The 26,593-nt window shown below is 45.9% G+C and overlaps 1 protein-coding gene across 1 annotated transcript in view; it reads left to right on the plus strand.

Moving 5' to 3' along the window:
• Nucleotides 1-26,593, plus strand: part of OGDH (oxoglutarate dehydrogenase) — a 385,968-nt gene that overhangs the window by 86,118 nt on the left and 273,257 nt on the right. The window lies entirely within an intron of this gene.

Raw genomic sequence — 26,593 nt, forward strand, 5'->3', positions numbered from 1 at the left:
ACACCCCCAGGAGGAGATGCTACCAGACACCTCCTGCCCTGTCTCCACCACTCCACATATCACACAGTCCAGACCCCCTGGCAGAGCTGCCCAGGAGCCTCCCAGACTAGGCGCGTACACCGCGGGTGGGAGATGAAAGGGTGGAGGCAGCCCCTTCCCCATGGTCCCAGCCCGTCCATCGCTTTTCCTAGCACTGGCCGCTGGGGTATCTGGAGTGGAGGTCCCAGGAATGAGCATTTGGAGTTGACAAGGACCAGGGTCCTTAAGTTAGGGGAACAGGAGCTGCTCCATCAGCAACTCAGGATCCTGACAGCTCACTGCCCCCCTGCCCAGGTAGGGGAACACATTCTCCCCTCTTCCAGGCCTGGTCCACCTGCCTGCCCTCTGCTCTGGCCTGAAAAAAAAAGAGGGTCCATCTTGAAAGTAGCCCTGGAGGGGAGGAGGAGAGAGCATGGAGGGAGGGGCAGGAGAGGCTAGGCTGACCCCATTTCCCACAGAAGAGCCTCCCGGAGGGCCATCTAGAACCAGGACTTCAGACCCAGCAAAGAGGACCCACTGGGCTCCAGCACCTCCATTTCTTCTGAGGGGACAGGGCCAGGGTCTGTGCTGGACAAGCCCTGAGGAAAGAAGTTTCCAGCAGCCAGCTCTGGATCTGGGTCGTGCAGCTGCTCTGACATGAGCCACTTCCTGCACCGCAGGCTCCCCAGGCGCAAGGTCTGGGCCTGTCCTGCTCATCTCTCTCACCCTGGCAGGCAGCCTAGGGCTGGCTTCAGAAGCCATAATAAATATTCCTGGATAAAACATCAAATTGAAGGGATTCTGGGGTTGGGGCAACCAGGGTCTCTCCCACCAGGATGCCTTTGGTGCACCGCTGTTGGGCAGATTAGCAGACCACATGGCGACAAGTCTCGGTCCTGGGTAGTTTTGCAGACCCGACTTGCACCCAGGAGATGGCTAGAGGTCGAGGACACAAGGGTACAGGCAGGTCCCCAGCTGGGGGCAGAGAGGGCCCTGTGGGGGACATGGCCTTGATCTCAGACCACCTTCCTGCCTCAGTGCTGGGACCAGAGCACCCAGCACCTGCCAGGCAGACACCCACCTCTCCTGGGGCGGCCAGGGGAGGACTCGAGGTCCCTCACAGACGGGCAGAGGCTTGCTCTTGGGATTGTGTTCAGCCCCATAGGAGCCTCTCCCCGCACGTGCTGGGCCATCTGTATCATTCTGAGCTCCGGAAAGAGAAGGAGGCAGTCCTACACAACAGAATACAATTAGCAAAACAAACAAAACAAAATTGCACCCCTTGGTAAATCAGGCTCTCTCCAGGCTATGGGCTGCCAAGGTCACACACACTCTTACCAGCATGAGTCCACGCAATGGTAAAGTGGCATTAAAATTATGATGATGGTTGACACTGATTTGATTACATGCATTCTACATGTATTATTTCATTTAATTCTCAAACAATCCTGGGAGGCATATACTACTATTGTCCCCATTTTACGAGATGGGACAGCAGAGAAACAGAGAGGTGAAGTAACTTAACTTGTCCAATGTCACACAGCCAAGAAGCGGCTGGACTCAAACCCCACTGGCCCATAAATCCTCTCTTGTCTTTTCACACACACTGACACACTCACACAGACACACACTCACAATACACATTCACATACACACATACTTACACACAGACACACTCATATACATATACTCACACATACACACTCACACACACGCATGGCTTCCTGCAGCTCCTGGGCGAGGACACAGCAGCACTCTGGGTAGCCTCTTTTGAGGTTCCTTTCCCCGGGTGGGGAGGCTGCACAAGACCCAGGTTACACAAGAAGTCAGGGTCACTAAAGGGGTGCAATTTGAGGCCCCTGTTCTATTCCTGTTAGCACCTGGGGTCCCCCTGGGCAGCTCCTCCCCTGGGCTGAAACATTGAAGGTATGACGTGGAGTGACCCTGAGGAGGGCAGGGTGGGCGGGGTGATCAGGCCACCACAGTGGGGAATGGTTGAGCTACCAAAAGGCCCCAGACTGTCACTACCTACTCAGCCCAACCCCTCACCCCACTTACAGAACAACCGACACCCACCTCCAGACCAGAGGGTTCCTCCCCAGCACAGTGGAAAAGCTGGAAGGGAGACAGGCGGCCAGCCATGACTCTTTCTGGAGTCCTTGACCCCAGAAGCCCTCTCATCTGGGTTTGGCCTCCCACCTCTCCTTCAGGAAGGGCCCTCTTCCACCCACACCCCCACGTCATCTCCACCTCCCACCTTATCCTTTCTAGCTGGCTTTCGTCAGCAAAGAGGGCTCTCCCTCCCAGGTGGCAGCTGGGGCGGGTGTGGGGAATATCACTTCTGGGAGGTTATTGTTAGGACGGTCACCATGGCAACAAGCATCACATCTGCAGAGCCAAAAGTGCTGCACATGGGGCTCATTCTCCCAAGGAAAGCCATGGCCTCCTTTATCCTTGCCTCCAGGGGCTGCTGTCATGGAAGGGATGTCACTGCCACCACTTGTCCCAGGCCCAGCCATCTGCCTGGAAGAGCAGGCTGCAGTTCCCTGGAGCAGGAAGACTCTAAGCCATCAATCTCCAATCACCTGGCCCTTGACGAGGCATCCCATGAAGGATGCTGTGGCAGGCATGCAGGGGAAGGATGGTGGTAGTGATGATGATGAGGATGGTGATGATGGTGGTGATGGTGATGATAATGATGGTGTTGATGGTGGTGTTGGTGACAATGATGGTGATAGTGGTGGTGATGATGATGGTGGTGATAAAGATAATGGTGATGATGATGTGATGTTGATGATAATGTTGGTGACAATGATGGTAATGATGAAGATTGTGATGGTGATGGTGGTGGTGATGATGATGATGTCATGATGATGGTAATGGTGGTAGTGGCGATGATGGGGATGATGATGATGATGATGTGATGTTGATGATGGTGTTGGTGACAATGATGGTGATGGTAGTGGTGATGATGATGGTAGTGATGCTGATGATGGTGGTGATGATGATAATGGTGATGATGACATGATGTTGATGATAGTGTTGGTGACAATGATGGTGATGAAGATTGTGATGGTGATGGTGATGTCATGATAATGGTGATAGTGGTAGTGGCGATGATGGTGATAATGAAGATTGTGATGATGATGATGATGGTGGTGATGATGATGGTGGTGATGATAATAATGGTGATGATGACATGATGTTGATGATAGTGTTGGTGACAATGATGGTGATGAAGATTGTGATGGTGATGTCGTGATGATGGTGATGGTGGTAGTGGCGATGATGGTGATAATGAAGATTGTGATGATGATGGTGGTGATGATAATGGTGGTGATGACATGATGTTGATGATAGTGTTGGTGACAATGATGGTGATGAAGATTGTGATGGTGATGATGATGGTGATGTCATGATGATGGTGATGGTGGTTGTGGCGATGATGGTGGTGATGATGGTGGTGATGATGATAATGGTGATGATGACATGATGTTGATGATAGTGTTGGTGACAATGATGGGATGAAGATTGTGATGGTGATGATGATGGTGATGTCATGATGATGGTGATGGTGGTAGTGGCGATGATGGTGATCATGAAGATTGTGATCATGATGATGATGATGGTCGTGATGATGGTGGTGGTGGTGAGGATGATGGTGGTGATGGTGATGATGATGATGAAGGCCGTAGTTACGCTTTACAGTGCACTCACTACATGCTGGAAAGTCTCCTAAAGATCTAACATCTACCACTTCATATAAATCTTATAGCAACCTTGCAAGATAAGGGCTATCATTAGCCTCCTTTTACAAATGAGGAAACTGAAGCACAGAAAGACTCTGTAACTGAGCTCAGGTCACATAGCTGGTTTGTGGCAAAATCAATATTGGCATCCAGACCCACCTGACTTATGGCTGGTGGCTTTAACCCCTGCACTCTGCTCAAAAGTGACTATTGGCCTTGTTTACATGGTTACTATGTGCCAACTGTGTACCTGGTTCTGCCTAGGCACTGGGTCACACCAGGGAGTGTGGTGGACAAGGTTGCTGCCTTTGCAGGGCTTACGCCCAAGACCAACAAGAAAGAAACAAGAAAACATTGAGTAGTGATAATTGCTCTACATAGATTCAAAACAAAGTGATTTGCTAGAGAGTGACGGGATGGCCACTTCAGAGAGGGTGCCCAGGGAAGGCTTCTCTGAGGAGGTAACATTTAAGCTGAGATCTGAATGACAGAGAGATGCTGGACTAAGGAGAAAGGGTGTTGCAGGCAAAGAAGTAGCTGTGCAAAGGCCCTGTGGCTGGAACCAGCAGGTATGTTTAAGGAATGAAGGAGGCAGAGAAGAGCAAGCTGGCAAAGGCACTGCCACATTCTGTCACTTATTCATCTGCATATTCCGTGTGGCACCCTCCAAGGGAGTTTGAGCCACCTAAATGACAAACAAGCAAAGTAATAAAGCTAACTAGTAAGCCCCAAGACATGGGCAGTGTCTTCAGGCCTGCACAAAGTCTCAGCTCAAGGACATGGGGGCACAAACCCTCAGACCTCCTTCTTTCTCACTAGGCATCCAGGCACAGGGTGGGCACGACTGTCTGTCTGGGAGATCTCACACTCTCAGGGCGGAGGGTATCACTCCCAGACCCCTGCTGAGCCCACCCCCAGGCCTCTGGCTGGCTGGCTGGGGCTCCCTCCCCAGCCTCCAGGCAAGTGGCCCCTTTCTATCCAACTCCACGACTTCTCTCCTGGTAGGTGTCACTGCCATCTTCCTGGAGATGCCTTGGGCCCTGCGCCCCAGAAGGCCAGGCATTGTCCCAACCGAGCTCCCCCAACCATGTGTTGGGCTTGCAGAGGTATCTCTGTCAACCAGGGCTGTTCAGGCCAATGGGAGCTGGCAGCATGACACCAGTGTCTCAAATGGCCAGGAGGGGCCAGGGAGCCACTCGTAGCTCGTACTTCCCTTACCACGGACACCAGGGACTTGCCGTGGAAACTGCCACCAGGCATGAGTCAGGAGACCCTGCACTCAGGCCCCTCCCACGCCCACCAGGTCACTCTCTACCTGCAAGCACTAAGGGCACGTTGATGTCGGGGGACTGGCTACAGGCTTGGGGTTCCCAGCATGGACACAGAGGACCTGCATGCATCAGTCAGGGGTTTCCATGAAACAGACTTTGTTCCCTCCTCTCCAAGCATCCAGGGGTGGCACTCCTGGTCGTCAGGGCTGCTCGGCTCCATGCAGCCCTCAGAGACCCAGGCTGCCTCCAGGTCTCTGCCCTGCCTTGGAGAGCTGGTCCTCTTCCCAGTGCCCCGACATGCAGTTCCAGCTATTGTGTCTGGGTTCCTAGTAGCCAGATAGTGAAAGGGAGGATCGACAGGGGGCACTTGTCAACTTTCGGCCACATGACCCTCCTCCTGATGACCCATAGGCCAGAATCTAATCACATGACTTCACTTAGCTGCAAGGGATGCTGGGAAAAAGGTCTTGACCCAGCTAAAATGTGGGGATCTATCACTGAAGAATGGGGAGAATGTATCTTGGGTACCAGTGGTGGTCCCCGCCACCTTGCCCGTGCATGTGCCCCACCAATTCTCTGGGTGTCCATCCTAAGGAGCCAATGTCTCTGGAGCCCTGTGCCACAGAAAGAGTAGGGACGTGAGTACACGCAGCTGTGGGTTCTAATTCTCACCCCAATTAAGACTCTCTGCTTTGTGACAGGAGCTAATACCTAAGAGCTGTTAGGATTTGCTATTGTTAACAGATGCACACACTGTAAAAGAAAATGTGCATAAATCTGGGACAACCACTTTGGAGAACTGTTTGGCCCTTTCTTGTAAAGCTAAATAAATATCCTCTGTATGACCCACTAAGTCCTTGCTTAGGTATTTACCCAAAAGAAATAAGAACGTATGTCAAAAAAGAAAAAAAGAAATTTGCACAAGTGTCTATAGTAGCTCTCTTCATAGTAGCTGAAACTGGAAGCAGCATCAGTGTCCTCAGCACTGTGCAGGGAGACAGTCGGTGCATGTCGATAAGAAAGAGTACCCACTGACACACTTAACAACATGGGGGAACGTCTCGGAACTAAAGTCGAAAAAAAAAAGCCAGACACAAGGAACACACACTGTAGGATTCTCTTTCTACAAAATTCCAGAACTAATTCATGGTTATAGAAACTAGAAAAGCGGCTGTACCTACAGAGGCTCGGCAGGGCTGGGATTGACCTGGAGTGGCCCAAGGGAATTTTCTGGGATGGTAGAAATGTTCTACATTTTTTGTGGTTACACAAGTGTATATATTTGTCCAAAACTTACAAATCGTGCACTTTTTCTTTTTTTTTTTTTGGTGAGGAGACCAGCCCTGTGCTAACATCTGCCAATCCTCCTCTTTTTGCTGAGGAAGACTGGCCCTGGGCTAACATCCATGCTCATCCTCCTCTACTTTATATGGGATGCTGCCACAGCATGGCTTAGCAAGTGGTGCGTCGTGCGTGCCCAGGATCCGAACCTGCGAACCCCAGGCCGCCGCAGCGGAGTGCACACACTTAACCGCAGCGCCAACGGGCCGGCCCCAACTTGTACACCTTAAATCAGTTCATTTTTATGTAAATGTAATTTACATAAAATTTACATGTCAGTCACGTAATTATGTATGTAAATTATACCTAATTTACATACATAATATACCTAAAACTACGCAAAATGTACATTGATGCTGGCATCACATGTGGAGAACACATGTCCTTCTAGTAACATGGAACAGTCTCAGCGATTGGCCAAGTATTAGGAGACAACAGACATCTCAAAAAAATTCTATAAAAACAGGGATCAGTGAAATAGTGTAATAAAATTAAAAATACATAACTACAGGAAGCCAAATAAATCCACTCAGCAGGAAATCTAAATTACAAACTACAGAAACTACACAAATGAAACCTATAAGCAGACACGAGTGAAGTCCAGTGCACCACATGCTGCGCTTGGAGGAGAAAAGCGAGACTGAGTGGAATGGAGGGTCACAGCTGAGGAGCTGGACGAGAACAACACATCACCCCGAGAAAGGAGAAGGCATGACTTTGATACGGCCACCCAGAAGCTGGTGAAATAAAAAATAGCCAATAGCACAGCTAATCAGTAATACTAAAGCCAGGTCTTGAAAAAAATTTTCTTTAAAGAGTAAAATAGACAAATCTTTGACAAGTCTAGTCAATACCAAAAATAAGCCCAAAAAGGAGGTACAAAAATGAAATAAAGAGATAAAGAACATAAAAAAAGACAAAATCGTCCCATTTGCAACAACATGGATGGACCTGGAGGGTATTATGTTAAGCGAAATAAGCCAGAAAGAGAAAGACAAACACTGCATGATTTCACTCATTTCTGGAAGATAAACCAACACACGGACAAAGAGAACTGTTTGGTGGTTATCAGGGGTAAGAGGGGTGGGGGATGAGCACAAGAGGTAGAGGGATGCATTTATAGGGTGACTGGACAAACAATAATGTACAACAAAAATTTCACAATAAAAAAAAAGAGATAAAGATTATAAAATAACACTGTGCACAGCATTTTGCCAACAAATGGAAAAACAACATTGAAATGGAAATTTTTCTAGGAAAATACAAATTACTCATATTGACTCAAAAAAGTAAAATGCCATAAAGAAATGTAAAAACTGTGGTGAACCCTGCACAATAAGAATGTTTTCACTTTTTATATTTGTACTATTTTTGAAAAGTCAATGAGAGTATGAAACAAGGTCGGGAAATAAAGCCAGCAGCCCAGATGGGGGAGTGAGGCTGGGCCTCCCCGTGCTGGGGCCCTGGCACCTGAACCCCAGCCCAGATGCATGGCAAGCTGTTCCTAAATTAAAAGGAATCAAATGTCAGGAAACACTGGGTGCTTTTTCCTTTACTCTTGTTTAGTTTTGTTTATGCCTGGAAGAACCTGCCTTCCTGCCCCTGCCCCCTTTGTCCACCTGCAGGGTGACCGGCCACAGTGAGCGGCCACGCAGCACGGGTGAGACGCGCGGGGAAGACAGGAGGGTTTGCAGGCTGCGCTTGCTGGGTCCTGGGAGCCCCATGGGGCTCAGTTATTCAGGGTTTCGGAGGAAAGAAGAGTTTGTAATAAAGACATGCACAGTGGTGCTATTTATAACCAAGAAAACTGGAAACAATCCAAATCGCCCCCCCGCTGGGACTGGCCTGGCAGATACTCAGAGGAGGGGATGGAGATGCCAGGCCACATGACACGTGGGGAGGGAGAGCTCCGTGGAGACAAGAGCCTCATGTGTGGGGGGAGCCAAATATAATGCAGTTTGCACACAGCGACCGTAATTATGGGACACTGCAGGCACGCGCTCACTTACAGGTGTCAGGCCGCAGCCAGGCGGCAAACAGCCAGTCACTCCGGTGGTTCCCCAGTCTCCCATATGCAGGCGTGTTGTCACCTCACCACTTTGCAGATGAGGACGCTGGGCTCTGAGAGGTGGAGCTGACAGCAGTAAGGGGGAGTGGGAGGACAGGCCTGTGTCCGGTCCCCCGGGCCCTTGCCAGGCCAGGGGCAGGCGAGCAAGCAGGTTGTGCAGTGCCACCTGCAAAGGAGTCCAAACAAGGAAAACAGAACTTTAAGATCATAGGCCTTTCCCCCAGAGATGCAACACCTACCTCTGAGCTCACCAACCGGAAATGGAGGCGTGGGTCTCAGGAGCTGGAGGGGAGGTAACACTTGAAACACCTCTTGGAGTGTCACACTCCCTCATCCTGATGGAACTCCCCTCGGCCCTCCTCTGAGGTGCCCCTGGTGCTCAGAGTTCCCGGCTCTGACAGTCATCACACAGGTGTCTCCCAGGTTTCTGGGCTGTCGTCCACCCAGGAGTCCTGAGGGCAGGGGAGTGGAGGAGGGGGTGGTGGGTGGACCCTCAGCCCTGCAGAGTACAGCAGCTTCACTTCTTCCCAGGCTACAGCCAAGGGTACCTTGGCCTCTGCCAGCTGCTGCCTGCAATTGGCCTTCCCAGTAGGCTCAGAAGAAGCTTTGCACACTGGACACAGCTCTCCTGCCCTTTTCCCCAGTCCCTGCTCCCACCTGCAGCGTGCCCACCAGCCTGGTAGGCCAAGAGGGCTTTGGGGCTCTGACATAGCAAGTCACAAAAGGAGCAGGCTCCCTGAGGGAGGTGACTACAGAGGCCCTCTCCATACAGTGGGAGGACAAGATCTCAGCCAGGGTCAGACTGGCCTGTGGGCCTGGACCCTCAAAGTGGTCAGCCGTGTGAGGGCCAGCAGATTAGGCAGGGTCCAAACCAGCCCTGATTGTGATCAGACCCCAGGCAGGCTGCCTCTCACACCACTGCAGCTCCTGGGCCTGGTGGACAATGGCAGCTCCCTCGTTCTCACCTGATCAGGTCTCTATCAAAGTGGTTGGTGCCTAGGGCTTTCTGCTGGGTTGTTGCCCTTGCAGGGGAGGAGGACAATTCCTCTACCCTACTAGGTCCTTTGGCTTGTCTAAGAATTAAACTGACATGAGACAGAATAGCAGGAGAAAATAAGTTTAATAACATGTATACATGGGAGAAACCTAGTGAAACTGAGTGAGTCAGAATGGCCAAAGCCACCACCTTAAATACATCTTCAGCTAAAGACAAAGGAAGATGTTGGGGGCAGTGGTTTGGGACTTCAAAGGGGAGGAAGGCAATTTACATGGAGACGGAAAAGCCAATGCTTGTTAAGCAAGTGTTTGCTGAGCCCTCTACAGACAATGGGACACATTTTACATTACGCTACAGTTAGTTTACAGCATTAACTCCTTCCTGGAACAGGCCTGCTATCTTAAATTCTTCTAGGCAGTTAGGGGGAAGGTCAAAGTTTTTTTCAGAGTCTTTTGTTCTTAAAAATAATCTAGCCAAAGAGACACATTCGGAGTGGCCAATTCTATTCCCCCACAACCTCTTCAGGACCCAGAGTCCCCTGAAACCCCCCCTCTCCGAAAGAAACTGCTGGTGCCCACACCCTGAAAACTACACATCTCACCTTCTTTAACGGTGTTAATAATACTAGTACTAGCTCCTGTTATTAGCAGGGGGCTAGAATGGGTTCATTTGGAAGGGTTGGAATCAGGACTTGGTGGCCACCACAAGCGAGCAGAGAACATAGGGGACCAGGGCTGCATGGCCAGTCCTGCTTTGGGCATCAGGGTGGAGGGAAAACAAGAGAGAGGAACAGGTTTGGGTAAAGACATTAAGTTGCATTCAGGGGTGTGGAGGAAGGGCCCCTGGCACCACCACCTGCAACATCAGGTGAAGATGGGCCCACAGGCCAGGGCAAAGGTGAGAACTGAAGGTACAGACCAGAAAATCATCAGAAGAAGGAGGGTGGAAGCCACAGCCCAATAAATGTCACCAGGAGGAGAGATAAGGGGCAATCATGGGTCTGCAGGGGAAGCCAGCATCCAGGAGACGGTGTGAGGAAGGCGCGAGCAAAGACATCAGAAGGAGCAAGCTGAGGGTGCAAGTGCAAGGAGAGAAGAGAGAGAGAAGAAAAGACTGGAAGCTAGGGTTGAGAAGTTCCCAGGTAAAGAATTTTCCCTGGCTGGAGGGGCCAGTGGGTGGGGCGCAATGGGTCAAGGAGGGTGTGGGGCAGCGAGTGGAGACACAGACTGCCTTCTCCATCAGGAAGCTTACTTGTGACTTCCACTTCTAGATATTATGGATTAGCTGGTACCAGATTAGCCCTTCCACCATAAATAACCATAAAACTGGACAAAATGTATAAACAACTGTTCTCAGGCAGTGGACAACAGACAGTGAAGACTAGAATGCCCCGGAGAAGGACAACTTACAATCACTCAGCTCTCACCTACGAAGAGTTCCGGCCCATGGCACAGAGTGCTGGGCACAGAAGTCACATGGACCTGACAAGGCGGAGACCAGACTTGGGCAGCAGAAGCCGTGGGAATGTGTGAGGCAGGACATGGGGGAAGAGGGAACTGTGTGCAAGGTCCCTAAACTCCATGTGGGGAACGGCAAGTCCTCAGCTGACAGCTTGGCTGTGCATACACAGGGCAGGATTGGCTTCTGCCAAATTAGAGAGCCTTGGGAAACGCCTCCGATTTTCTAGGACCTGCAGTAACAAAGCATAAAACCAAGCCTAAACAAGTTCAGGTCATCAGTCAGTGATTGAACTACCTACAAAAACAAGAGTCAGCATTCTTCAGAGTAAGTTAACAGAATCTTGGGTTTCACAACATATTAGCTACAGTGTCCAGTATTCAATAAAAAAAAATTAACTAGGTATGCAAAGAAATAGGAAAATTTGATCCCTAGGCAAGAAAAAAGCAGTCTATAGAAACTGAGAGACTGAACCCAAAATGACCCAGGTATTAGACTTGACAGAATTTAAGGCAACTATTATAAATATGCTCAAAGAATTAAAGAAAGATATGGTCTTCATCAGTGAATGGATTGGAAATCTCAGCCTCAAAATGGAAGATATATGTAAAAATAGCTCAATAGAAATGATCTAATCTGAAGATTAGCAAGTAAAAAGGCTGAAGGAAAATGAATAGAGCCTCAGAGACTTGTTAACAATATAATATGGTCTCATACATGTATAATTGGAGTCTCAGAGAAAGGATGTGAAATTGAGGCAGAATAAATATTTGAAGACACAATGGCCAAAAACTTCCCAAATTTGATGAAAAACATCGATTTACATCTTAAACCCCAATCAGGATAAATATAAAGAGAACCACATTCAGACACACAAAGTTCTGAAAATCAAAGAAAATCCTGGAAGCAGCCAGAAAAAAAAGATGCATTCCTTTCAGGGGAACAATTATAAGAACTATGACCAACTTCTCTCCAGAAACAATGGAAGCCGGGTGACAATGAAATGACATCATCAAAGTGCTGAAAGAAAAAAGCTGCCAACCCCCAAAATTCTTATCCAGCAAAAATGTCCTTAAAAAACAAGGTTGGAGGGGCCGGCCCGGTGGCGCAAGCGGTTAAGTGCGCGCGCTCCGCTGCGGCGGCCCGGGGTTCGCTGGTTCGGATCCCGGGCGCGCACCGACGCACTGCTTGGTAAGCCATGCTGTGGCGGCGTCCCATATAAAGTGGAGGAAGATAGGCACCGATGTTAGCTCAGGGCCGTCTTCCTCAGCAAAAAAAGAGGAGGATTGGCGGATGTTAGCTCAGGGCTGATCTCCTCACAAAAAAAAAAAAAAAAAAAAAAAAAACAAGGTTGGAAAAAAGACATTTATACAAACGAAACCGAGAGAGCCCACTGACAGGGGACCTGCAACAAAGTCAAGGCTGTGGCTGTCTTTGAGGTCAAGGGAAGTCACCTCAGGTAGGGACTGGGATCTGTAGGAAGGAGTGACGAGCAGGTGGGGAAACCTGGCAGACACGACCTCAGCCATGTGATGGAAGGAGCATTGCCAGGAGCAGGACAAATTGACATACAGCTTTACCTCTGCATCATTTATGAGGACATTCAGGGGAGGGAGGAGACAGTCACAGGGAAGCTGACCTGACCTCTTCAAAACTTTCAAGGCCTAAAAGGCAAGGAGAGACTGAAGAATTGCTCTAGGTGAAAAGAAACTGAACACGCGGCAGCTAAATGCCACACGGTGTCCTGGACTGAATGCTGAGCCTACAAAGGACGTTACTAAGGTGCAGGAGACTCTGCCTGGGTCCACAGGCTGGACGGTGGCAGTGGAGCGAGGCGAATTTCCTGACTTTGCAGTTGTACTGTGTTTCCACAGGGGAGGACCTTTGTTTTGCACAAGGGCATGAAGAGATCATGAAGAATCATGTCCACAGCCTATTATCAAATGAGTTCATAAAAATATTAGTATATGTAGAGAAAGACATACGGCAGATGTAGTAAAATGTTAACAACTGGGGAATTTGGTTGGAGAGCATATAGGAGCTCTTTGTACTATTTTGCAACTGTAAATTTGAGATTATTTCAAAATAAAACATTTTAAAAAGAAGCAGCTTCCTTGGGGGAAGAAGGAGGAAGAGAGGGCAACAGAATGGATCAAAGGTCAAGAAGGATAATTTTTGTGTGTGTGTGTGTGAGAAAGATCAGCCCTGAGCTAACATCTACCAATCCTCCTCTTTTTGCTGAGGAAGACTGGCCCTGGGCTAACATCCGTGCCGATCTTCCTCTACTTTACATGGGACGCCACCACAGCACAGCCTGACAAGCAGTGCGTCGGTGCGCGCCGGGATCCGAACCCGGGCTGCCGGCAGCGGAGTGCACGCACTTAACCGCTGTGCCACGGGGCCGCCCCCAGGATAATTATTTTTAATAATTACTTTATTGAGGTATAATATTCATACAGAAAATGCACAGATCACAAGTGTCCAGACGCAATGAACTTCTACCCTCACCCAGCACCCAGATTAAGCCATAGAACAACACCTGCATATCTCCTGTCCTCTCCCAGTCACCAATCCCTCCACCGCGGCAGCCACTGTTACGACCTCCGCCAACACCGAGTAGTCTGGCCTGTTTGTGAGGTTTAAACAATCGGAACTGTGAAGTATTTTCTCTTCTGTGTCTGGCTTTTTCCCCTCAATATTATGTTTGTGATATTCAAACATGCTTCAGAGTCTAGAAACAGCAGCATTTCACTGCTGTAACATCTCCAATCATTTATGCACCCATTACACTTCTGTGAACATCCTTGCTCACGTCTTGGTGAGCACATGCATGCATTTCTGTTGGCAAATACCTAGGAGTGGAATGTCTGGGTCCTTGTATGTATGTAAGTATGAGCACCTTTAAGGACACTGCAGAAGTTTCCCAAAGTGGTTGTACCAAGTCACACTCCCACCAACACAATGTAAGAGTTCTGACTGCTCCACAGCCTGGCTAGTAAAAATTGGTGATGTAAGATTTTGAAGGTGTGTGTGTGTTACACTGTGGTGTTGACTTTCATTTCTCTGGTGACTCAAGAGTGAGTATCTTCTCAAATATTTTTGGACCGTTTGGATATCCCTTTTTGCGAAGTGTAGTTCATGTCTTTTCCCCATTTCTCTATGGGTTGTTTGTCTTTTTCTTATTGATTTGTAGAAGTTCTTTATATATTCTGGATCAGAGTCCTTTGTCAGATATATGCACTGCAAGTATCTTTTGTGAGTCTGTGGCATGCCTCTTCACCCTCTTGCACGTTATCAATAGTGTATTTGGCAAATAAGTTCTTAATTTCAGTGTGATCAAATTTATCAATTTTTTCCTCAATGGCATTGTGCTTTTTATGTTCTATTTAAGAAATTACTGCCTACCCCCAAGGTCATAAAGATATTCTCCTATTTTTTTTTCTATAGCTTTATTGTTTATTCCTCAGAATTAGTTCCACAATCCTTATGAATTAGGGGTGTGTGGTGTAAAGTAGGCATCAGGACTTTTTTCCCATACATGTATTCAATTTACCTAGCAATAATTTTGGCAAAGACTCTTCTTGCCTCGGTTTGTAAGCAGGTATTAACTTTGTTGCACACGTGTAGGCCTGTTTCCAGACTCAGCTCAGTTCCATTGGTCTATTTGTCTGTCCCTGACAAGACAAGGCTACCCTGATCATCACTGCAGCTTTGCTGTGAGTCCTGGTGCTAGCACAAGGCCTCCAGCTCGCTGCTCTCATTCTTCTCCTCCTCCTCCTCCAACTCAGCTTACTTGTTCTTAGTCCTTTGCGATTTAAAGTAGATTTTAGAATCAGCTTGTCAATTTCGCACGCGCGCGCGCGCGCGCGCGCGCGCGCGCGCACACACACACACAGAACTGCAGATGTTTTGGGGGAGTAATGTGCATTAAATATATAGCTCAGGTTGCAGGGAATTGAAATTATTTCAACATTCAGTCTTCCAATCCGCAAACGTGGTATTATCCTTCCATTTATTTAGGTGTACTTTATCTCAATAAAGTTCACAGTTTACTGTGTAGAAGTTTTGCATGTCTTTTGTTAGATTTATTACTAGGTTTGTGATTTTTAAATCCCATTGCAAATGATAATTCTTAAAATATTCTTAATTGTTGCTGGTAAATATAAAGACAATTTTGAAAATTTGGCATTATAGCCAGCAACCTTGCTAATTTCACATATTCATTCTAATAAGTTGACTGAAATTCTTTTGGATATGTAGCCAATAATGTCATCTGTAAGTAATGACTACTTTATTTCTTCCTTTCCAACCTTTACGTCTTTTTCCACTTGCCTTCTGCACTGGCTAAGCTCCCAATACAATGTTGAGTAGTAGTGGTGATTATGGATACCCTCATCTCATTCTGAATCTCAGGGGGAAAGTTTTCAATATTTCATCATTACGAACATTTTTTGTAGATTCTCTTTAATAGAATAAGAAAGTTCCCTTCTACTCCCACGACATGATCTGAATAATTTCAATCTTTTAAGTGTGTCGAAACTCATGGGTCAACCATATGATAAATTTTTGTAATGTTCCATATGGACTGGAAAATAGTGTGCATTCTGTCATTATTGGGTATGGTGTTCTATATATGTCAAATATGTCATTTGTGAATCATGTTATTCAGATCTTCTCACTGAGTTTTTGTCTGCTTGTTCTCCCATCTATTAAGGAAGGCGGGTTAGGGGCTGGCCCGGTGGCGTAGCGGTTAAGTGCACATGCTCCGCTGCAGGGGCCCGGGGTTTTGTAGGTTTGGATCCCAGGCACGCACCTACGCACCACTTGTCAAGTCCTGCTGTGGCAGGTATCCCATATAAAGTGGAGGAAGATGGGCATAGATGTTAGCCCAGGGCCAATCTTCCTCAGCAAAAAGAGAAGGATTGGAGACAGATGTTAGCTCAGGGCTGATCTTCCTCACAAAAAAAAAAAAATAGGAAGGTGGGTTCAGGTCTTCCACTATAACTGCTGATTTTTTTATTTCTCCTTTTAGTGTTGTCAATTTTTACTTTATATATTTTGAACTTACATTATTAGGTTTATACAAAATTTTAAGTCTTTTTAATATTCCTGGTGAGTTACACCTTTTTATCATTATGTCCCTCTTTATCTTTAGTTATCCTTATTTTCTTAAAGTTTATTTTATGTAATGATAGTATAGCTACATTTGCCTTCTTTTAGTTAGTGTCTACCTGGTGTGTAGTAAAGAGTTAACATGTCTGACTTGGTTTGCCGGAACCCTGCACATTCCAAGAAAGGACTGACCCTTGACTGGCTTCTGGGAAATAACTTCTGAGCCCTTGGAATATCTCGCCTAAAAAAAGAGTGTTTTGGGGCCGGCCCCATGGCTTAGCGGTTAAGTGCGCACGCTCCACTACTGGTGGCCCGGGTTCGGATCCTGGGCGCGCACCAACGCACCGCTTCTCCGGCCATGCTGAGGCCGCATCCCACGTACAGCAACTAGAAGGATGTACAACTATGACATACAACTATCTACTGGGGCTTTGGGGGAAAAAAAGGAGGAGGATTGGCAATAGATGTTAGCTCAGAGCTGGTCTTCCTCAGCAACAAGAGGAGGATTAGCATGGATGTTAGCTCAGGGCTGATCTTCCTCACAAAAAAAAAAAACAAACAGTGTTTTTGTATGCTGTGGACTTGAGCCAGGCTGTATCAGCTTGAACAGTGTTATGAACTTAAATATGTCCCCCAAAATCCATATGTTGAAACTATAACCCCTAGCACCTTAGAATGTGACTGTGTTTGGAGATAACAGACTTTAAAGAGGTAGTTATGTTAAAATGGGGCCATTTAGGTGGGCCCTAATCCAATCTTACCAATGTCCTTATAAAGCCATCAGGACATAGAGAGAGACAACTGGGATGCACACGCATAGAGGCCGTGAGAGGACACAGCAAGAAGGCAGCCATCTGCAAGCCGTGGAGAAAGGCCTTAGGAGAAACCAATCCTGCTGACATGTTGGTCTTCCAGCCTCCAGAACTATGAGAAAACAAATTTCTGTTGTTTAAGCCACCCCCATCTGTGGTATTTTGTTATGGCAGCCCCAGGTGACTAATATAACCAGACAGTTTATGCTAACATGACTTGTGGTGAATGCCTTTTCTGCATGACTGAGGCCCTGGGCTGTGCTGCATCAGTTTGACTTCTGGAGGCTGAAGACTGTGTAGCTGAGGTTAGTCATGCAGAGAGTGTGATTGACTCCCAATAAAAACCCTTGACACCAAGGCTGGGGTGAGCTCCTTGGCTGGCAATACCTCATATATGTTGTTATACATTGTTGTTGGGAAAATTAAACATGTCCCATGCAGCTTCACTGGGAGGAGACTCCTGGAAGCTGGCGCCTGGTTTCTCCCAGCTTCACTCTACAGCTGTGCTGATTTTAATCTGTCTCCTTCTGCTTCAATAAACTGTAAGTGTGAGTGTAACAGCTCTTCTGGGTCCTGTGAGTCCTTCTAGTAAACCACCAAGCCTGAGAGTGGTCTTAAGGACCCATAATCATGTGGTTTATATTTTTCCATCCCTTTATTGTCAAACTTTCTGCATCCTTATGTTTCAGATGTGCCTCTTGTAGCAATATACAGTTTAATTTTTTTGTTTGGTTTTGATCCAGTCTATCTTAGTCTTTTACTTGGAGCAATTAGTCCATTTACATTTAATGTACTTCCTGATATATTTGAATTTATCCCTACTGTGTGAATTTGTGTTTTCTGTTTACCCCACCTGTTTTATATTCTTTTATTCCTCTCCTTTCTTTTTCTTGGATTAAGTATTTTTTTATTATTCTACCACTTATCTATTAGCCTATTAATTGTGCAGTCCTTTGCTATTATTTTTATTCTTCTTTTAGTGGTCACTCTTGATGACAACATGCATCCTGTACTTATTAGGGTTAATCATAAACTAGTACTCTTTTTTTTTCACCCCTTTCCAGTCCTTAAAACACTCAGTTTCCATTTACATTCTTCCCACTTCTTTTGCTATTATTGTCATGCATTTTATTTTTACAAATATTTTATTTTTCCTTCCCTAAATATTTTTGTTGCCTGGGCCCTTCACTCATTTATTCAGTGATATGCATTGCTTCATGGGGAGGGCAATTATAGCTGAGGACCAAGAAATACATTACTACCTAAATTAATTTATAAACTTTTAGCTGAAGCAATATTATTGAAAGACTGGATTTCCATTGCAAGAGCCGAGTCTTTTGGGAGAGAATAGGTTTCTTTTTCTTTTTTTGGAGGAGTAAAAATTAATTCAGTAGATTAAGTAGGAAATACTACATGCAGAGAGGGAAGATCAAGGACAAAAGCAAAAAAGTAGAGTAGTATGTGACCATGTGGAAAGAGTTTCCTCTTTTGTCTTTGGCACAGCACAAAGGAAGGGCTCAAGGTACACTTATTTCTATCTTCTTTAAATTTTACCTCTTCTTTATTATCACTATCCATCATCTATTTGCTTACTTGCTCAATCCCAGTATACATGTATAGTGGTATCAGAATTGTTAACTTTGTACTCCCATGGGTTGACATATATTTTAACCATGGAAGGCATTATCACTATTGTTTTATAGAGTGAATATCCCTTTACATTTATGCTTTCCATCCATCGCTCTTTAGTCTATCCTGAATTTCTATCTTTCTACCTGGGATTGAAGACTTTCATTTTTCAAATTTTATTTTTTTTCCTACAAATGTCTCTATTTCACCTTCACTTTGGAAGGACATTTTTGCTACAGAATTCTGTAGAATTCTAGGTTGATAGTTTTTCCAGCACTTTAAAAATATTATTTTATTGCCTTCTGACTCTTTATTTGTATCAAAAAGTCTGATATGTCTGATTGTTACTACTTCAAATTTACTTTGTAGCTACTTCTTTTCACTCCACCTCCTATAAAGATTATCTTTGTATTTATCCTGCTTGGAGTTCATTGAGTATCTTGAAGCTGTGGACCGACAGCATTCACTTGTTTTTAAAATCATCAGCTATTAATGTCCTCTCATATTTCTTCTGCTCCATTATCTTTCTTTTCTCTTTCCAGGACTCCAGTTGTACATATTTCAGAACTTTCAACGTGTTCCATGTGTCTCTTACACTCTTCTGTATTTTCCATCTTTGTGCATCAGCTTTCATATTTTCTACTGCCCTGTCTTCTACTAATCCTATCAATCAACTTCCACTAATCCTCTCTTCTCTTGTGTCCCATCATAAATCCCTCAATTGTATTCTAAATATCAGTTATTGTGTTTTTAGCTCTAGAATTTATATATATGTAATTTCTCTAGTGAAATTCTTCATCTTATCATCTATTTTCTTTAAAATATTAATAAAAGTTATTTTAAAGTTTGTCTGATAATTCCAATATCTGTGTTATCTGAGAATATTTTCCTACCATTTTTTCTTGGTATGTCTAGTAATTTATAATTGAATGCTGGACATTGTCCATCAGAAATTATAGAGGCTCTGGATTTTATTACCTTTCTCCAGAGAGGGTTCACCTTATCCTCTGGGGCAGCTAGAGTGTGGGCAGACTACCTTAATCCAAAGTAACATGAGGCAGGATTGCAGTCCTTATGTCTCATTCTACCTTTGGTTCATACCATTCCTAGGGTGTTGCCCTCTCCACACCCCAACTCAGATCCTGAACTTCCATTGTTGTCTCTTCATAACCATGAGATTGTTGAAAACCTCACTCAGCTTTTCTCTGACTTTCTTATTAGCTTCTTGGTCTCTTACCATGTATCTTTAATATCTAGGCAAATTCTTCAGGGAAAAATTCTGAGTTGGGTGCTTCCAGCCTCTTGAGTCCTGGCTATTTTGTCAGCATTATAATTAACATTTTCTCCCCTTCTCCATGAACTTGATGAAAGCTCTGATGGCTTCTTTGCCTCTTAGCAGTAGTAGCCCTATGCTCAGATTCCTAGCCTCTCTCTCTAAGCCAAGAACCAGTAAACACCTGGAGGGACAAATGGTGTGCAGAATATCAGCTCACATCTCTCCAATTCTATTCTCTTTGGAAACTTGTCTCCTCAATTACTGGTTTCCTGCAGCTGTCTGATACCTTCAAACCAACTTTTTTTACCTGGATTTTCTGGTTGTTCTCAGTGGGGGCAGTGGTCTGCCCAAGTACTCCACCATAGCTGGAATTGGAAACTGAAGGAAGGGTCATTTTATAGATGGCATAAAATTAGACATATTTCTAGACAGAATAAAATGAACATAGGAAAATAATGATGACAGCTCCCCCATATGGAGCCTTTAGTACGTGCCAGACTTTGTGCTAAGTGGTTACATGTGTTATGTCATTTGATTTTTACAGCAACCCCATGGCATAGGTACTATATCAGTTCCCATGTTACAGACGTGGAAACTGAGGCTTTGAGAGGTAAATTAAATTGTCCAGGCAATCTATCTTCCCCTGGAGCCAAAATACATAGAAAAAAAATTTAAGTTGTTTCTTATTGTGATAAAATATATATGTAACATAAAATTTGCCATTTCAACCATTTTAAGTGTACAGTTCAGTGGCATTAACTACATTTACAATGTTGTGCAACCATCACTACTATTTATTTCCAAAACTTTGTCATTACCCTATACAGAAACTCTGTAGTCATTAAGCAATAACTCCCCATCCCCAACCCTCTAGCCCCTGGTAACCTCTAATCTACTTTCTGTCTCTATGAGTTTGCCTATCCTGGATATTTCAGATAAGTGAAATCATACACTATTTGTCCTTTTTTGCATCTGGCTGATTTCCCTTAGCATAATGTTTTCAAGGTTCATTCACGTTGTAGCATGTATCAGAAATTCATTCCTTTTTGTGGCTGAATGATATTCCATCATGTGGCTGAATGATATTCTACCTCCAAGACTACATCTTGTTTATCCATTCATCAGTTGATGGACATTTCCATTGTTTTTACTTTTTGGCTATTGTGAATAATGCTGCTATGAACAATGATGTACAAGTATCTGTTTGAGTCCCTGTTTTCAATTCATTTGAGTATATATCTAGGAGTAGAATTGCAGGGTCACATGGTAATTCTATGTTTAACTTTTTGAGGAAACACCAAATTGTTTTCCATGGCAGCTGCACCATTTTACAGTCCCACCAGCAACACACAAGTGTTCCAATTTCTCCACATCCTCACCAACAATTGTTATTTTCCTTTTTTTTTTTAAATTATAGCCATTTTTGCATGTGAAGTGTATCTCTGTGTGGTTTTTGCATTTCCCTATTGACTAATGATATTGAGGCTCTTTCCATGTGCTTGTTGGCCATTTGTATATCTACTTTGAAGAAATGTCTATTGAAGTCCTTTCCCATATATTAATTGGTTTGTCTTTTTGTTCTTGAGTTATAGGAGTTCTTTCTACATTCTGGATACTAAACCCTTATTTTCTTCCACTCTGTACATTGTATTTTCCTTTCTTGATAACGTCTTTTGATGCACAAAAGTTTTTAATTGTAATAAAGTCCATTTTATCTATATTTTTCTTCTGTTGCTGGTGCTTTTGGCATCATATCAAAGAAGTCAATATCAAATCCAAAGTTATGAAGATTTACATTTTCTTTTAAGAGTTTAATGCTTTAACCTCTTATATTTAGATTGTTGACCCATTTTGAGTTAATTTTTGTGTATGGTGTGAGGTAGGGGTCCAACTTCATCCTATGAAACAGGCAAATTTATAGAGGCAGAAAGTATATCAGTGGTTGCTTAGGCCTGGTGATGGGTGAGGGGGTGGGAGGTGATGGGGAGTGACTGCTAATGGGTATGAGGTCTCTTTTTGGGGTGATAAAAATATTCTAAACTTAGTGGTGATGATTGTATAATTCTGTGAATACACTAAAAACCACTGAATTGTACACTTTAAAAGGGTGAATTTTATGCTATGTGAATTATACCTCAAAAAAGCTGTTATTAAAACAAACAAACAAAAAGAACAGCTGGTGGCCTGTAGGAGGGGGACAGCCCTGGCAGCCCCACCTCCTGCTTCCAGGGAAGCAAATATGCTGCCCTCCCATGGCCTCCCGTGGCTGCCAGCCAGACTCCTGCACTGCCAGGGTCATGCATTAAATCAAACATTTAGCCCAGGTCCAGGATTCTTTCTCCTCCACAGTGTCGCATTTTAGGTAATAAAGGGTCTTCTTTCATCAACTTTTCTCCACTTTGGCCCCAAGCCCAAATGCTGCTCTTTAATTCTGGCAGATCAGTCCCAAGAAGGAATAGCCCACAGCTGGCAGCCCCCTCACCTGCTTCTCTCCCTGGAGGGAGATGGAAACCCAGAAGGAAGGCAGGAGCAGGGGCGGGCCCAGTGGACCCCTGGGTGAGGCCAATGACCAGCTCCACCTGGGTCCCTTCTCTGCAGGGGGTGCTGGGACTCGGCCTGTCCCTTGGCATGAATGGAGCTGGCCAGGAGTCTGGGGTCTTCCTGCTGCTGGGCCAGCCTGGGGCTGGGCATGGGCTCATTTGCTGACAAGCCCACCTTGAGTTCCAACTGGGATTTGAGCCTATGGACCCATGGACAGCTTCTCAGGAGATCAGATTTGCACTGGCCCGTTGCATGAGGCCTCTTTGTGGGTGGAAGGATAGGAAGTTCTCTCTGTGCAAAACACCACATGGCTCCTGGACACGGAGTGGCCACATTTGGAGGGGCAGGAGCTTTGGGCAGGGGTGTCAGCATCCTCCCATGGCACTGTTAGCAGAGGCCCTGGAGAGGTGACCCTGGTGGTCTTGCTGGGCAGAGGACATTGACAACAGTGGCCAGAAAAGAGAAGGTGGCAGGCGGTGGGTGAGGACTGTGGCTGACAGACTGCATACAGGTCTCTGGGGACACCTCCGGCCCCCTCTGTGTCACTGAGGCCCTGGGTTGGCAGCAGAGGGCTGGAGCCAGTCCAGCTGGTGCCACTGTTGTGTAGACCCAGGTGGGCCTCTGCCTGGGAAGCTTGGGCTCCCCTGACCAGCAGGGTGGGGGCCAGAGGAAGCAGAGTGCAGGACTTGTGGGTGCAAAATCGGGGTCAGGGAGGAGGTCCTAAAACTGTCCTTGTGAGGACTGGAGGGTGAGCACCCCAGGAGGGCTGTGAACAGTGTCCCTCTCCTGGTCACAGGACCCCAAGGGCCCGGCTGGCCCTGCGTCCCCCTGTCTCAAGCACTTGCAGCCCTTTACCAGGATTCAGCAGCCATCTGATCGCTGTAGACCTGCCTTGGCATTTTAATTATAGTCATTAAGATGCCTCCGTACGCTGTGGCCAAGTCAGCAGTTCCTGGCCTTTCTGTGTGGAGCCCTCAAGCACCTCTGCCTCGGCCCCTTACCTGGCTCGTAACACCCTCCCCCACCCTTCCAGGGCTCACAGTCCCCTAGGGCTCCCAGCCGCCCAGTCCCACCCCTCAGCTGGACATGCTCCCTGCTCACCTCCATCCGGGCCATCTCACGGGTCAGGCCCTGCACAGAGGCCTTGGTGACTGATGGGGGCAGGAGTACTTTCCCCTAGAAGATTGCCTCAACGGTGTCCAGGCCACCTCTCTGCCTTGTTCCTCTGGCCTTAGGACCTCTGCCCAGGACACACAGCTCACCGTGGTGTCCCGCCCCCCCCCCCACCAGCCCACCCAGCCAGTCCCTGGCCCCTCCACAGTTCGGGCGTGATGTGCCCATCTGTCTGTCTGGCAGGGGGATAATAACCAGGCTGTCCCCTTGAAAGGCGGTGAGCAAAGCTCCTGTCTCCCTGTGCCTCCTTTAAGACCCAGGCCTGAAGCTGAGAGTCTGATTCCCAGGAAAAGCTGTTTAGCCAAGCTTAGCACAAACCGGCAATTCTGGGGTTGAACTCTACCTAGCAACAAGATTAGCAGCTGGTCTTGCAAACTGGTATTTTTATCCCTGGGACTCGAACGGCTGAGAAAAGTGGCCTCCTCCGGCACCACCTGAGGACCCCGCTCCCCCACCCCACAAGACGCTCCTCCTGGCCCCATGCCCGGCTCTGCCTTCCCTTCTCCAGAGCCTTCCCTTCTTGCTTGCAGAGGTCTCTGAGCCCCTGGGGTGGGGAAGGGGATCCTAGGAGCCTCCAGAGAGGAATGTCAACCCCCAGGTCCATGAGGAAGCCCTCAGTGGATGCTGGGGCTCAGAGGCGAGGGTCAGCTCGCCCTCCTCTCCTCACTGCCTCTTTTCCTTTTCCTCATCCCTCTGTCTCCACATCCCAGAGCCTTTGCACATTCCATGCTGTGTTGCAACAGCTCCTGGCACTTTGTGCCCCATCAGACTGGCAGATCTGTGAGCCCAGGGGTCCCTATTACACGTGGGCATACAGTAAGCTCTTGATAGCTGCGGGATGCTCTGGATCACTCTTCCATCTCTGCTTTGCCTGCCTTCTCGCCACTCCTCACAATGATCAGAACCTTCCAGCAGGCTAAAGCCCCAGTGCCGTTTGTGTGGGCTGCCACTTGCCAGGCTGTCATCTAGGAGCCATCATGGTTCCTTGTTTTACAGATAAAATATCGTGATGGTAAACCCTCCCAGAACTGGACTTCCAGTTCCAGAGCAGGATGGCGCATTGTCCCAGCTCCTCCTCCCAGGACATAATCTGATAGCCATGAAAGGATTCTGAAAGCTGTAAAGGAGACAGCAGACAGGCTAGGGGCCTCAGGACTTGAGATCAACATGCTGTGCATCCGTGGGTTGTCTTTTCATGTCCCACATACCCCGGGCTGGGCACAGAGGCCTGCAACCCAAGCTGCCACCAGGTATCGGCTAAACAGATGGACAACAGGAGAAGCTGCTCTCGGGCCAAAGGACAGGAGCAGGAGGCCCAACAGGGCTGGTACTCTGTGTTTCCCTACCAGACACCAGGGGAGACAGCGTCATGGACCCTCTGTCTCCCCGCCTCCACCTAGTGCCATGCAGAGCCCCAGGCTTGCTTGCGCAGGCAGTACCACCATGCAAGGAACCTGAAAACTAAAGACTGGAACCACAACCTACAAAAGTAGGTCAGAATCTGTATGTTAAACCTAAAGAGGGTGACTGCCTGCTAAAACAGAAGACTTAAATAGGATTAAGACTCTCCAAACGTAACAACCAAAATATCTAGGATACAATAGAAAATCCTTTGTCACACCAAGAACCAGGAAAACTACAATTCAAATGAGAAAAGACAATCAACTGATGACAATGCCAAGACAAAACAGATGTTGGAATGATCCCACAAGTATTTTAAAGTAGTCATCATAAAAATGCTGCAGCAAACAATTACAAATTCACTTGAAACAAAGGAAGAAATACAAAATCTCAGCAAACAAGTTTTGTAAGTTTCTTTCATCATTAGAAAAACAAATATTTTCTATAAAGTAAAAAATATTTTCTACAAGGTAAACATTATACCCGCTTTGTTGAGAGTTTTTATCATAGATGGATGTTGAATTTTGTCAAATGCTTTTTCTGCATCTATTGAGATAATGATAGGATTTTTATCCTTCATTTTGTTAAAATAGTGTATCATATTGACTCATTTTTGGATGCTGAACCATCCTTGCATCCCTGGAATAAATCCCAGTTGATCATGGTATATGATCCTTTTTAATATATTGTTGAATTCAGTTTGCTATTATTTTGTTGAGAATTTTTGCATCTACGTTCATCAGGGATATTGGCCTGTAATTTTCTTTCCTTGTAGTGTCTTTGTCTGGTTTTGGTATCATGGTATTGCTGGCCTCGTAAAATGAGTTTGGAAGTGTTTCCTCTTCTATTTTTTGGAAGAGTGGGAGAAGGGTTAGCATTAATTCTTTAAATGTTTGGGAGAATTCACGTGCATTAATCCTTTAAATGTTTGGTCGATCCTGGACTTTGTTGAGAGGTTTTTGATTACTGATTCAATCTCCTTACTAATAATTGGTCTGTTCATATTTTCTATTTCATCATGATTCAGTCTCGGTAGGCTGTATGTGTCTAGGAATTTATCCATTTCCTCTAGGCTGTCCAATTTGTTGGCGTATAATTGTTTGTAGTAGTCTCTTATGATCCTTTGTATTTCTGAGTTATCACTTATAACATCTCCTCTTTCATTTATGACTTTATTCGAGCCTTCTCTCTTTTTTTCTTGGTGAGTCTAGCTAAAAATTTGTCAATTTTGTTTACCTTTTCAAAGAAGCAGCTCTTAGTATCATTGATCTTTTCTATTCTTTTTAGTCTGTAGTTCACCTATTTCTGCTCTGATCTTTATTTCTTTCCTTCTACTAACTTTGGGCTTCATTTGTTATTCTTTTTTTAGTTCCTTTAGGTGTAAAGTTAGATTGTTTGAGGTTTTTCCTGTTTCTTGAGGTAGACCTGTATAACTATGAATTTCCCTCTTAGGACTATTTTTGCTGCGTCCCATACATTTTGGTATATTACATTTCTGTTTTTGTTTGTCTCAGAGTATTTTTTATTTCTCTTGGGTCTCATGTTTTTATCCATTCATCCACCCTATGTCTTTTGATTGGAGAAATTAGCCCACTTGCATTTAAAGTAATTATTGATAGGTATGTACTTACTGCCATTTTTTAAATTGTTTTCTGGCTGTTCGCTAGTTCCTCTCCTCTCTTGCTCTCTTCCTTTGAAGTCTGATGACTTTCTTTAGTGGTATGCTTAGATTTCTTTCTTATTTTTT

The sequence above is a fragment of the Diceros bicornis genome, chromosome 41, assembly GCF_020826845.1.
Source record: "Diceros bicornis minor isolate mBicDic1 chromosome 41, mDicBic1.mat.cur, whole genome shotgun sequence".
In the NCBI taxonomy this organism is placed as follows: domain Eukaryota; kingdom Metazoa; phylum Chordata; class Mammalia; order Perissodactyla; family Rhinocerotidae; genus Diceros; species Diceros bicornis.